The 13031-nt window shown below is 38.7% G+C and overlaps 1 protein-coding gene and 1 pseudogene across 2 annotated transcripts in view; both read right to left on the bottom strand.

Moving 5' to 3' along the window:
- Positions 1 to 13031, bottom strand: part of SLC7A2 (solute carrier family 7 member 2) — a 1203198-nt gene that overhangs the window by 578326 nt on the left and 611841 nt on the right. The gene's annotated exons all lie outside the window — the stretch shown is intronic.
- On the bottom strand, positions 2235 to 2390 carry LOC122795134 (annotated as a pseudogene).

Here is a 13031-nt window from a genome sequence, read left to right as displayed (position 1 = left end):
TAACTCCAGTCTTCACTTCAAGAGTTTTAATAAAATAAAACAGATGCAGGATCCAAGTAAGCGCTTTCACGTTCAAAAAACGTTTCATCAGACTTCAATAATAGCATAGCACTCTACTTCATCTTATATAGCATTATCAATTAGCCTTCATTAAAATTATTCAATTAAAATCTAAAAATATCCAATTAAAATTTAAAGATACACTTGTTTGTAGAACCATTTAAAACAATGAATAAAATACTTCATGTACATCATTTGACATAATACACAAATGAATAACTGAAGTAATGTTCATTTTACATTAATATCAACAACAACATATTTTTAATGCCACAAAGTGTAAAATTTATAAATTTTAATATTTATAGGGTCTCGCTGCCAGGAATGGTTTCAGTGAGACCTTTTCATTCAAGCCATATGCTTTGTGTGCTTGTAGCCTCACTATCCACCTACATTCTATCTCTTCAGTGTAGTTCTTTATATTACCAAGTCTATTGGTATATATGTATCTATAAATTTACATTGTAATAATAAGTTTTTGGAAACTCAATATTTATATGGTTGAAACCATATGATCGAGTTTCTGAAAACTTGGAACATAAAAAAAAATCTACATTGATGCCCCCTGCCTCTTCCACACTCCCTGAAACTTATACATGCTAACTCCACGATTGCACTACAGTTTGGAAAATGGTAAATTCCTCATTAAATCATGTCTATGTAGATCATGGTGCAGGGGGGATTGGGGAATTTACTCTTTCCCTGACTGTAGTGCTATCTCGGAGTTGGTATATATATAATTCGCAGGTGGTGTGGGGTGTATAGATTTTTTTATACTACAGTTTTTAGAAACTTGATCATATGGTCTCAAGCATATGAATTTCCTGTTTCAAAAAACTCAGTAATATGATATAAATCCACGTGATTGAGTGTGTGTGTGTGTGTATGTGTATATATATATATATAGAGAGAGAGAGAGAGAGAGACACACACAGTTCTATGTATCTATGTAACTTAAAAATTTCTGGTTAGTGGAGTATCCATTTGCATTTTTGCTCTTATATTCCAGATGCCTAAAGTTATAATTAGTTGGAGTTATTTAGCACAATGCAAATGTACAATCGGCCAACTGCAAAAGAGTAAGAATTGTTAGTTTCAAGTTCTGTGTAGTGAAGTACTCATTCATATTTTTATTGAAGACACCTATTTACTGAAACCTCAGCCAATTACAGAAACAGAGCAAATGTATCGATTAACCCCACAAAACAGACAGCAGTAACTCTTAATGCACTTCCTGCTTTCCCAGCCAAGTCTTTAGAATAACCTAAAAACACACTTAAATGAGAAGCCTGCAAAACAAAAACTGGTATTTTGTGCCAATAATAGCTACTGTGACCTTGTTATATAGTCAGCAACAAGAAAATTATGTCATCACTTTTGTGCTGTAATGGGCTACTTATTAAAGTCCTATACACAGGTGGCAGCACACTCAATGAGTTCTGAGGCACAAACGGCTGCATTGAGTACTTTCAGGGGGTCTATATCAGAACATCAAAGTTTTAAAACTTCAAAGGTCCTAATATCAAACCGTTTTAATCGAACTCTAAAAATAGTGAAGCTGCAGAACACCAAATTATTTCCTAGGGAAAGAATTCAGTTGGCCGGTTCTGTGGCTTCACTATTTTCAGCGCTGTGGTGGAGATTTACGGGTTGGGTTCAGGTAAGTGTGCAATTGTGTGGTTGTTAGGACTAGGGCATGGGTTAGGTGAGTTAGGGTTAGGATGCAGGTTAGGTGTGTTAGGGTTAGGGGCGGGTTAGGTGAATTAGGTTTAGGGGCAGGTTAAGTGAGTTAGGGTTAGGGTGCAGGTTAGGTGAGTGTGCAACAGTGACGGACCTTAGGGTTAGGGTTTGGGTTAAGGTAAGTGGATAGATAGTAGTGTATGTATAGTTTAGTGTAGGGTTAGTTGTAGGATTATAAGTGTATGTGTGTATATTGATGTTTTTTAGGTGTGCTTGTGTTGTGTGTATGTGTTTCGGAATAGCAAATTTTTTTCCCAAGGAAAAAATTTGCTGTTCTGAATGTTTGATATTATGTGGTTTAGATATTTTAGGTTCGATGAAATAGCGTTCGCTATTTTCATCTTTCGATAACGTGATATAAACACCTTTCAGGACCTAGGTAGACTGTCATCAAGGCGTAACTCATGTCTCCATGTATTTTAAAGAGCTCACAGAACGGATAATACAACAACTCAGTTAATGCATATCATACGCACTGTGCCTCTATTCAAAATAGTCAATCAAACCTCAACATTTTTTCTTCAAAATAATAGTTAAACTAATAAGAATAGATTCTACACTTGCCCTTAGCCAAAAGGACAAGAGGCAATTCAGTTTGTACAAATCTGTAAATTATATACATCTTACCTGTTTTAAACTGGGTTTACAAACAAATATAATACTGTAAAGACATAAATGATCTTAGTTTACTTGCCACAATTGTCCTCTAAACGTAACAAAATCCGTAAAAAGGAACAGTGTAGTAAATACTATTTTTATTGTTCTAATGCAAGTTTATAAAAAGCAGATCTCTTTTTGCTAAGCATTTTGAAACCTAGTGCACTGTATTTTAAATCATTGTAATGGCTGCCTCTTTTTAAATCAGTATAATTACTACCATTTAACTGAAATGATTTCAACATTTTAAATTTTCACGTTGCTTTTTTAAGGTGGGGTATTATATATCATATACCAATACCTACAAAAAATAAAAACATAAATGAATTAATGGACGTCTAGAAAATAACAGTATACCTTAAAAATAAAGAAAAACAGTCTAACACTTTGCTGTTTTTCTTCATTTTTTACAAGTTCGCTGCTTGTTAGCACTTGGCTTGTGGAACAGTATACCTTAACTTTTGTAGTTTATTAACAATGTCTGCTTACTTACTTATCTCCTTCTTAACGTTCGTTATGTTTAAGGCACAACAATTGCTTATTATATAACATTTCTAAAACTTTTCACTAAACATAGCCATCCAATTTTCTAATGTGAATCTTTTCAGCTGTGGTAAACCCTGGGTGGGTTCATAAAGGGGTTGCACATAGCACAGAGCAAACCAGCAGACAGTGGTCATTCACAGGGTTTGGTCAATCTAAAAATATAGGTAGCAGGAAACTGTAATAACTGAAATTGCATGGCATATAACATGCAAATATGTGCACAACAGCATATAAAAAAAGAAACTTAATGCAAATGAACAACGTGGAATATGCAAATGCAGGAAGCAAAGTCTGTAGAGCAATTCAGGGGTACACAAAATGGCAGTGTTACACACCCACATTCACCTAGTATGAATATTATGATTTATGGTTACATGAAACGGGTCACGTTTAGCACAACAGCAACAACAGATCAACACCAAGTGTTGATAGCCACCATCAGAGTGCTGCAATGTTGCATTGTCATAGCTACCTGCACCAACTAAGCCATTAGAAGTAGTAACTTGCATATCAACAGCTGACAGATCAGCTGATAACTTTTCACTTCAGAATTGACAGGGATTCACTATGGAACCTAGTCAAACTGTTCATCTACAAGTGAAATTGAAAGGGATATGTGGCATGCCCATTCCTGTGGGCACAAATGTATGTGTAGCATTGACCATCCTAGCTTAAGGGACCTGCCAATGACCTATAGAGGACATACTGTGTATATCACAATCCTCTGCCTTGCAAATTCTTAATCAGTTCCTCAACATCATGCTACAATATGTGGTAGAGTATACCTAGTTTTCTAGGGCACCAGTGGAGTGATCTTTAACACCATGTGTACATTCTATCAGACTGCAGCTTCCCTGAGGTCCTGGGTGCCACTCCTTGAACACCAATGTATTATATAGTATTCAAGGTATTATGTATTGCATGTCCAAGTGCTATTGAGGTCGTTCACATAATTCACACATTTGACACACAACTGACTTTTATCAATGGCTCCTGGGAAGAGATTTCCCCCATGGTTACTAGGTTTCCAGGTGACATACACATTAGGCAGTATGGCTTATTCATATAGAAAGCATTCAAGATGGGAGCATTCCATATATAATGTTGGATTTTGTGTATTGCAAGTGATTCTGGATATGTCCTTGATCCATGGATGATGACCCCCATTTGTAAACCATGGCCAATGGCAGAAATATACTGGAACATAAACCATGCTGAAAAAAATCAATGTAGAAAGAGTCTTTTGAATTCTGAAGACGGCATTTTGCTGTTTTGACCCTCTTTTGGGGACTACAATATATATTTCATTGATATACAGCAAAGTAATCGTAGTATGTAACATAGAATCCTAAGATCATAGGAGGTTACTAGGCTAATGACTTGGGGCCCTTACAAGCTAAGCCAAGAGTGTATCCCCAAAAATAAACCTCAGTCAGCACCTGTCACCCCTGTCAATGAGGAACACAGGTGGAACCCCTAGGACAAATTTGAGGTTTCCCATTCACTCATCAAGGTTGTGCTTAAGACGGTCAGTGAGGTACTCTGTTTGACATATATGGGATGTCTATTCCAGAGACGGGACAGCCTCTGGTAGACAAACCTGTCTCTCCAGTAGGTTTTGTTGATGTTGCATTATAGATTCAGGCCTTTCAAGTGGGTAATGTGCGAGGAGTTAGACTTACTGATATGGAACATCTTTAATTGGGCAGGGTCTGAGATTGTCTTATAGGTGAGACACTGATCACCTCTGAGAAATCTGTATAATACCAAGTAGAGCAATAATGATTTGAGCCTGCCCGCATAGGACAGGTGTTGGAGGCCACGGATTATCTCTGTGAGGTATTTCTAAGGCCTTTCCAGTTGCTGCAGATGTTTGGAGAGGTACCCACCTAATGGGGCGTTATACTCAATTACTGGTCTAATGAGGGAGGAGTATACAGAGGTAATATCAGTAAATCTAACTCCACAGACATTACCCTTGCAATTGACTGCAAATTTAAATTCGATCTACACATTTCCCAGACTATAAAAAAAGTACACAAAAAATCGGTACATTATATAGGAACAAACACTACTTCACAAAGAATACCAGGATTACCATTGCCCAGTCCCATCTAATATCTACTCTGCTGTATGCAGATCCCATACTAACAAACCCAAAGAAATCAGAGATACAAAAACTTGAATCCTCTTACAACAAAACTGCCAGATATGCTACAAATTCTTCAGCTAGTACCCACCATTGCCTCACTCTCAAACAACTTAACTGGCTAGAGTTCCCCCAACTCCTACACTACATTCAGTTAACGGTGGCCCACAAAATTCTCTCTAACCTTGAGAAAATACCTGCCCTACAATACCTACTACAACCTTATACCGCTAACAGAGGATTACGCTTCACCAATAAGCACCATATTCAAATCAATGTCTCCAAAAATCAGGCAGATGATTCCCTCTTCCCTAACTACATATGAAAAATATGGAATGCATTGCCAAAAACAATTACTACTTCTACATCCTTAGCACAATTTAAAACTACTCTAAAAAGCTTCCTCTTAACCAGATGGTTGTGTCCCTGCTCTATCCCTGATAAATTGTGCCCTGCCAATGTCTAGCCTTGCCACTACCTCAGCATAACCTGAAGGTCTCTATACTCACTCTGTCTCCAGCTACTATTCCTGCTACCTATATAATCTATACTTACACCGCTATCTTTATTCCTAAGATCAAACAAGCACTGACTACACCAAGATTTTTTTACTACATTACTGTATTATATACTCAACAATAAAAGATATTCACCTGAAACCGTGGTTGGTCCATTGTGCTATTGTATATTATTACAATCCATTGAAGTATTATTTGTTTGAATATCATTTCTTAGAAAATACCTAATGTTATATATAAATGGAACTAGCCTAAATGTATTTAATTATAGCGTACACTGCATTGTCTTATATCATTACTTGTGTATTGCACTCCTGTTTACTTCTACTGTATTTTCTATGTGGAGATTTTCTCCCCGGGCCTCCGCTGATGACATGTGTCCAGTCAGACTACCCTGGTAAACAAATGTAAAATAAACAAATAAGAAAATAAATAACGTCCTTTTTTCTGGATGCTATCCCTTTACTTATGAGATGAACCAAGTACATTTTTTTCTGACCACTGCTGTTACATGATGGTCAAATGTGAGGCTGTTATCAACCTGAGTACCCAGGTCTCTCACCACAGGTTGTGTGCTTAGGGGATTACTGTTGATGTGGTAATCAGTAGGGGCTGTGTTTTTGCCAGATGCTATGGTGATACATTTTTTTTGGCGTTTAGCTTGAGGCCATGACTTTGGCACCAGTCATTAGTTGCTGTGAGACCCTTTTGCAGTATGTTAACATCATTTAAGGAGTCAATGACAGCACCCAAGTTACAGTCATCTGCAAACTTGGTCAGCCACAGGCCTTTTGTCTTTGCCTGGACTTCTGAGGAGTAGATGCCAAACAGTAGGGGTCTCAGGACAGATCCCTGGAGAACTCCACTAGTGACAGGTCTGTTAACGGAGGTGGAGGTACCTATTTTGACATCGAGGGTCCTGTCAGTGAGCCAGTTGACCACCCACCTGATGAGACAGAGATTTACACCAAGTTGTGTTAGTTTTTCGATGATGCCCAAGTGCGGGATTGTGTCAAAGGCCTTGGCTGAGTAAAGGTAAGCTGTATATACTGACTTTCCCTCATCCAGGGCCTTGATGACAATCTCAAAAGAAGTCAACCAGGTTCAACAGGCAAGATCGGCCCTTGAAGAATCCGAACTGGACGGGGTCAAGTGCTTGGAGACTGCCTATGTCTTAGTTTATAAGATCCATAATAATATGCTCCATGGCTTTACAGATCAGACTTGTCAAGCTAATGGGGCGATAGTTTCCAGGGTCAATAGTGGCACCACCTTTGTGCAAGGGGATGACAATGGCAGTTCTCCACTCTGCTGGAATGAAGCCTGGACTTAGGCTGTAGTTGAACAGGCTGCTCAATGGCAAAGCCATTTCTTGCTGGAGATCATGCAGAATACAGCCTGGCATACTATCAGGTCCCATGGAAGCTGTGATCTTTGCTTTGGATAGGGCCTTTAACACTTGATCTATGGAGATGTGAGGTGCAGGACGAGTATCGGAGATGATGAAAGGACTTTTGGGGGGACAGGGGATGAAGTTTGCACTGGACCTATCTGCTAGCAGGTTGGCTAAGTCAACAGGATTAGTGTATGTGATACTTTTAAGTACCAATTCGGAACAATCCTGGTCTTTGCCATGGAGGTTCCTGACATAACTGATGAAAGATTTGGGGTTTCCCTTTGTTCTGGAGGCTAGTTTTGATCCATAATTGGCTTTGGATGTTTTCACTAGTGATCTAATTTGCTGGTTGAGCTTATATAATGTTGCCCTGCATAAACAGGTGACACAGCGAGACAACACCATGTCAGGACATACCATAAGAGATGCAGCAGCAGCACAGCAGGGATGAGATGCAATGAAATAACTTGAGAAGTAACATGTGCAATACACTGCAGTACTTGTAGAGTTGTAGCATCTGGTCTACAACTATGGGCCAAGACCTAGACAGCACTGAGTAATGTGATGCAGTCACTTGAGGGCAGTGCATGGTTTGGCCTCACCATATATCAGATCTCAATAAACCCACACAGGATAGGGGATTAACAGTCATCACTTGCACAGGGTGGGAGGAATGCAACACTACAGTGTCAGGTAGTGTCAAAGCTGATGAATGCAATAGCTTCATAGGCTTGGTGATTTTTGGACTTCAGGGATCATATCATCCAGTGATAGAGTCTGGCTGACAATAAGTGGATGGGATTACACTTGCTGGACCACTCCAAGGAGGTATCATATGTAACACTGATGACGCTTCTGGAACAGTCTGTGTTTCCTGATGTGGGATTCTCTGGGCATTTCGATCTCTTGTCCAGACCCCAACAACAGCCATGGACATCATGTTCAGTGCAGGCAGACTGATGTGTTATGAAAGTCCAGACTTACAACTGCAGACCAGCTTGATTTTAGATTCCCTTTACAGTATTTTGAACTTTGATAACTTAATTATACTAGGAGACTTTAATCTGCCTATCCTAAATTGACATAACATCCAGTCCACAGCAGCTAAAGAGGACTTGTGTGGCATACAGTCTTTAAAGAACTTTGTGCTGTTAGCTAAGATTCTTACTAGACATAACACATTTGACTTGTTAATAAGTAATAATCCTAAGAAAAGTTTCAACATTACCTAACTCAGTCTTCTGGGGGACTCTGAACACCTGGCCTTCTCTTTTTCACTATTTTGTGATCAGTCTTACCATTACTGCACTAAAGTAGCTTATGACAAAACTAAGATGTTTAACGCAGACTTAATAACAAAGGTAAATAATTGTAAATGATTTAGTGAACAGCAGTAAAATAAACAAGGTTAGGAAAGTTTTAGAAAATAACTGTCACCAACATGTAGACAACTGCAAAAAGTTGTTGGGATTAAGAACAGCAAAATCAATCTTATTTGGTGGAAAAGTATTCACTTAAGAATGTTGAAAATTAAGAAAGAACTACAGGGTATGAAGAAAGTATAATATGTAAGCTGCACAAAAGGCCTCATATCTCAGCAAGTATGACAAGGTTTAGATCCCTGGAGCATGTGGCCCTGAGGGATTGGGATTTCTTTAAGTGGAGCATGTCCAACAGCTCAGGATTTGACATGATCTTGTATGTTAAGCAGAGATCGCCTCTGAGTAGACGATGTGCCACAGAGTATAGCTGGAGTTTTTTTTGGATGGTCAGCATAGGGCATCTGCTATAGGCCTGTGATTCTTTTAGTGAGGTATTTCTGCAGCCTTTCCAGCTGTTGCAGATGTCTTGTGAGATACATACCAAACAGGGCGTTGCACTCTAATGAGGGATGAGTACAATGGGACAATGACCTCCTTTTTTCTGGATGAAAACCCCTTAGTGATGAGGTGTGCCACATAGAAGGATTTACTGACTGTTGTGGCGATGTGGTTATCAAAGGTGAGACCACTGTCGACCTTTGTCCCTAAGTCTCTCATCACACTTTCGGTTTTTAGTGTACTGCCACCTATGTGGTAATTCATGGGTACATGTTTTTTCCCAAAGGGGATAACTATACATTTCTTGGCATTAAGCTTGAGCCCATGGCTCTGGCAACAAGCATCTGTTTCTATAAGGTCCTTTTGTAGAATATCCACATAATTTGGGAATTCAATAATGGCTCCCAGTTTGCAGTCATCTGCGAACTTTGTTAGCCAGAGTCCCTTAGTGTTGGCCTGTACTTCAGAGAAGTAGATGCCAAACAAGAACGGTCCCAAGACTAAACCCTGAGGTACTCCACTTGTCACTTGTCTAGAGCTGGATTTGGAGTTGGCTACTTTTACAGTCTGGGTTCTGTCAGCAAGCCAGTTGGCAACCCATCGAGTGACGTAGGGATTTATGCCCAACTTAGTAAGTTTATCAATGGTTTGATTTCCATTCTTGCTTGATGCCGGTATTCATATTTTCCTCATGTTTCAAACCTTTCTCTACATTTAGGTCTTGTGAGGTCAGCAGATATGTGTGGAGTTCCACGATTGCAGATCTGTACATGCAATCAGTTTCAAGGAGGCCCATCCCTCTTTCGGAATGCAGAATATATAATCTTGGTATGCACTGATTTTTATAGATCATTTGGTGAGCATGAAGCATCCTTCTTGTTTTTCTGTCTAATCTATCCAACAAATTTTGGGGCCAGTCAATCACTCCAAAACTTTAAGTAAGGACAGGAAGAGCAAATTGGTTTATAGCTTGGATTTTGTTCCTAGATGTCAATGCTGTTTTCAGGATTAATTTAAGTCTTCTAGAGTATTCCTTACTAAATTTTATTTGCATTTGCTCGTGTTTTATTGTTGATCCTTCATCAATTCCCAAATATTTATACACTCCCTCTTGCTCAAGTTCTTTTATATCACATTCGTGTCCCCAAACTGATATTTTCTTGGTGCTGCAGTTTTCCTACTTTAAAGGTTGCTTTTGCACATTTATCAAGACCAAATGACGTTCCTATATCATCTGAAAAAGTTTTGACAACTTGTAGTTGTGCTTTCAGTTCCTTATCTGATGAGCTATATAGTTTTAAATCATTGACAAAGAGAAGATCAGAAGTCTTTACACTTTGTTGTTTTCTAGGAGTAAAATTACAGCCATGACCTAAGCTGTTAAGTAGACAGCTTAATGGGTTAAGGATAAGGCAGAATAGCAGTGGTGACAGAGAGTCACCCTGGACTATCCCCCTTTGGATTTTTATCCCTGGAATAATAATTTGTCCTTTATCATGGCTAAATTGCAAAGTGGTATGCCAATGTTTCATGGTCACTGTAATGTAGTCGATCAGTGACATTTTTAAGCACTCCTTTATCCATGAATGTGGGATACTATCAAATGCTTTTTTGTAGTCATTCCATCCCATACTTAGATTCTTCCCCTTTTTACAGTTCTCCACTATGACTTTATTTAACAGCAAATGATTCTTTGTTCCATAAGACTTTCTTTTATTGCTCTTTTGTTCTATTGCCGTAATTGAGTGTTCTTCTAAATGTCTATTGACTCTGTCAGCATCAATTCCAGTGTATAGTTTATACATTGTCAGAAGGCAAGTTATCAGTCTATAATTTTTAGGATAGCTTGTAGGTTCACTCTTAAGTAGGAGCATTGCTTTTCCTCTTAGCCAGGTTGGTGTCTGTTTGGGGTGCTCATATAAATAAAGATGGTTAAATCTCCATGCAAAGATGTTAACACTTTTAACCAGAAGTTAGGTACTGCATCTGGGCTTGGGGTTTTCCAAATTCAAGCTTTTTTTGACACATTCTATTTAATTCCATCTGGTGCCACATCTGTTGCTCTGTCATGTGGGAACTCACTGGCCTATCACTCCTCAATATTAACTGTGTCAGAGTTTCCACAGTTTCCTGTTCCTGCCCCCTTGCTCTTCAGCTTCAAGTGAGCATTTATACTGGTTTCCAGTGTATCGCTCCAATATATCTTCATATGACATCTGACCAATTGCTTCCTGTTCTACTAGTTTCCCCTTAATTTGGAGGCCCATTGCTCTATCCTGTTGTGGTGCTTTTTGTACTACATTTTCTACACTGAATCCTTCACTTTGTAGGTACTCCATAACATCAGTTTATATTTCTTTAACTTCTCCATTACTAATCTCCTTTTCTACTTTTCCTCTTTGTCTTGTTATTTTTTGTATTGTAAAGTTTTCCATGTCCGGATTCCTTTGCCTGTATTTCTCTTCAAATATCTTTGGTGCTGCTCCTTTTGTATTGATTAGTTTTGCTTTTTTCTTTGCATAGATGTTACACCAACGTAAATCTCTTTTTCTTTCCCATGTCCATCGTTCCACTTCAGATGTCTCCTGATCTTCCTGTTTTTCCTTACTTTGGGAACTCATCCCATCATGCTGTGATGTGACCTGCATTAGACTTTGTATATCAGATCCTTCACTTCGCAGGCACTGCATAATTTCAGCTTTTATTTCTTTAACTTCTACATTCCCTCTTTGTGAAATAATTTTTTTATTGTGAAATTTTCTATAGGTGGATGCCTTTGCCTGTATTTCTCTTTGAATATCTTTGGGGCTGCCTTTTCTATGTTGATTAATTTGGCTTTCGCCTTTGCATAAATATTGCACTTTATCAAATCTCTCTCTCTCTCGTTCCCATGTCCACATTTCTTTTTTACACTTTTCAAATATCTCTAGGTTTTGTTGTTTATTTTTGCACTTCCTCAGATGCTTCTTTTTCCAAACAGATCAACGTTTCTTGGTCTATATATACTGTTTTTCACAAATCTGTTGTATTAATGACTGCAAATTTTTATTTGAAGATTCGGACAGTTTTTTTTGTGGAATTATTTTTTCTTTCCTCTAATTTCTCTCTTAATCTTTTTGTATATTGTGTGTCTGGAAATTCTGGGCTTTTTGCATAATAGTAACAATACATAATTTCTTTCTTATCCTCAACAGTCCAGTCTATCGTCTTTATGGCTCTTCTTTGACCTATCAGTTTTTGTAATTTTTGTGGACTGCTACTTCCTTCTACAACAGAGGGGGCATCCTCCTCCTGGGCCTGGCCTGGCCTCATTGTAGGAATGATTCCATATTTTGAGGGTTCTATACTGTCATTTTTTCCAGTCCTGGTAACAGTGCGTCTGCCAGGATTGGGCACTTTTTTATCCTGGGTTTTGTGTACCCAGCTATCTTTTTTTTAATTTTTGACCTACTTTTGTCCATGATATATGCTATATAAATACAGTCTATTTATCTATTGTTGCCTTTTGTGAAAAACAGGGTCCACCTTGTGAAGGTACTCACCAAAACTTGAGGATGAATTCAATTTCAGCACTACTACTCTCCTCTGCTTGCTGACTTTTCATGTCTCCATTCAGACCCCAACGTCTCTCCTTCGAGGGTATCTTCATGTGATTGAATTTCAGCATGACTACTCTTCTTTGCTTGCTGACTTTTCATGTCTCCATTCAGACGCCAACCTCTCTTCTTGGAGGGTATCTTCATGTGAATGAATTTCAGCATGAATACTCTCCTTTGCTTGCTGACTTTTCATGTCTCCATTCAGACCCCAACCTCTCTCCTTGGAGGGTATCATCATGTGAATGGAGGTACAGATATCTGGTGCCACATTTGATGGGGACCCAGGAGGAGTTTACGCGAGACTGTCATCTACCGATAGTGTGTCAGACTCCAATGAGACCTTGTATTCAGCGATGACCATCATAGATGCCTCTGTACCTGTGAATGTGGGTGTTTCCTCCTTCCAGAATGTTGCTGACTGTGTCACTATATCATCAAGCTTTACCAACTGTAAGTTAAGATCATCATTATTCACAGTAGCCTTGCTGATGTGAGCCCTCTGCTTCTCTGCTATGCTGGACCCTCCACCAATGGAACCTGTGAATG

The sequence above is a fragment of the Protopterus annectens genome, chromosome 2.part1 (genome assembly GCF_019279795.1).
Source record: "Protopterus annectens isolate FY-2018-M chromosome 2.part1, PAN1.0, whole genome shotgun sequence".
Taxonomy (NCBI): Eukaryota; Metazoa; Chordata; order Ceratodontiformes; family Protopteridae; genus Protopterus; species Protopterus annectens.
The sequence above is the reverse complement of the archived record's forward strand: the minus strand, read 5'-3'. Positions and strand labels throughout refer to the sequence as shown.